Raw genomic sequence first — 1,724 nt, 5'->3', positions numbered from 1 at the left:
GGGGACTGGTTCTAGGATACCGCCCCCACACCATACCAGAATCTGTGGATGCTCAATCCCTTACATATAATGGTGCAGTATTTGCATATAACCAACATACATCCCCCCATATACTTTACTTACTTGGAGACAGGATCGTCCTCTGTCACTTAGGCTGGAGTGCAGTGTCACAATCACAGCTCACTGCAGCCTCAACCTCCTGGGCTCCAATGATCCTCCCACCTCAGTCTCTTGGGTAGCTGGCACTACAGGTGCCTACCACCACACCTGGCTATTTTTTTTATTTTTATTAAAGACAAGGTCTCACTATGCTGCCCAGGTTGGCCTCCCAAAGTGTTGGGACTACAAGTGTCAGTCAACATGCCTGGTCCCACGTACTTTAGGTCATCACTAATAAAACGTATAGCTATTGTACAATGGTAACAGTTGTTATACTGTACTTTCTATTTGTATTTTTATTGTTTCTTTTTTCAAATATTCACCTTATCCAGTTGAATCTGAAGATGTGGACCTGCTGATGAAGAGGGCTAACTGTATCTAACTTAGGGTCTTGCATGCAGCTGACACTTAATGCATTTTATTGACTGTTTTAGCTAACATTCAATGGACAATTCCTAATAAAAAACTCTTAAAAGTATGAAAAAAAGAAAACCTGCTCTAAAGTGGCAGGAAAACCAGCCTGGGCAACATAGCGAGACCTTGTGTCTACAAAAAAAGTTTTAAAATTTCACTGCCTGCCTGTAGTCCCAGCCACTCTGGAAGCTGAGGCAGGAGGATCCCCTAAGCCCAGGAGTTTGAGGTTACAGTTAGCTAGATTACACCATTGCCCTCCAGTCTGGGTGACAACAAGGCCCTGAGAAAGAAAAAAAGAGAAAGGAAAGGAAGGAAAGAGTGTAAGTATTTAAAAGGAAGAGGCAAAACTATCATTATTTGCATATAAAACAATAAATGTTAGCAAAAGAAGCCTAAGGGAATCAACTAAGATTTTACTGGAAGTAATATGAGAATTCAGTACAGTGACTAGAAACAAATTCAAGAGAACAGCACACAGAAGTCAAATACTTGTCAGATGTACCACCAATAACTAATTAGAAAATGGAAATAAGTCCCATTTACAATGGCAATACAAATGTATGAAGTATTTAGGAAGAAAAATACAAAGATCTGTTATGTAACAAAAGACGTGTAAGATCTGTATGATGGAAACCCTAAAACTCTTCTGAAAGACATTAACAAGAAATGAATAAATGACGTGAAATACCATGTTCCCAGAATGTTGTACAGATGTCAATTCTCAAATTAATCTACAAATTTAAGGTAATCCTATTCAAATTCCAAGATAGTTTTTGGTGGTAGCTGTTTTTAAGACAGGGTCTCGCTCTGTTGTCCAGGCTAGAGTGCAGTGGTATGACCACAGCACACTTCATCCTCAACCTCCCAGGCTCAAGCAATCCTCCCACTTCAGCCACTGAAGTCTCTCATATGGTGTCCAAGAAATGGGGACAAATCTCACAAAGGGACTAGGCTCAGGAGGGCTGGGATATTCAGGGAAGGTGGTTTTTTGGTTTTGTTTTGTTTTTGCTTTTTTGTTTGTTTGTTTGTTTTTTGAGACAGAGTCTCGCTCTGTCCCCCAGGCTGGAGTGCAGTGGCCGGATCTCAGCTCACTGCAAGCTCTGCCTCCCGGGTTCACGCCATTCTCCTGACTCAGCCTCCAGAGTAGCTGG

At 41.5% G+C, this 1,724-nt stretch overlaps 1 long non-coding RNA gene across 1 annotated transcript in view; it reads right to left on the bottom strand.

The window, feature by feature from the left end:
• The window catches only part of LOC105534186, a 10,316-nt gene extending 8,784 nt beyond the window's left edge, over positions 1-1,532 (bottom strand). Inside the window, exon 1 of the long non-coding RNA XR_001005226.1 lies at positions 115-1,532. This is a non-coding gene — a long non-coding RNA (uncharacterized LOC105534186). The remainder of the gene's footprint in view (positions 1-114) is intronic.
• Between the last annotated feature and the right edge of the window lie 192 nt (positions 1,533-1,724).

Source organism: Mandrillus leucophaeus, unplaced genomic scaffold (genome assembly GCF_000951045.1).
Source record: "Mandrillus leucophaeus isolate KB7577 unplaced genomic scaffold, Mleu.le_1.0 Scaffold1310, whole genome shotgun sequence".
NCBI lineage: Eukaryota > Metazoa > Chordata > Mammalia > Primates > Cercopithecidae > Mandrillus > Mandrillus leucophaeus.
Note: the sequence above shows the minus strand (reverse complement) of the source record. Positions and strands in the feature narration are given on the sequence as shown.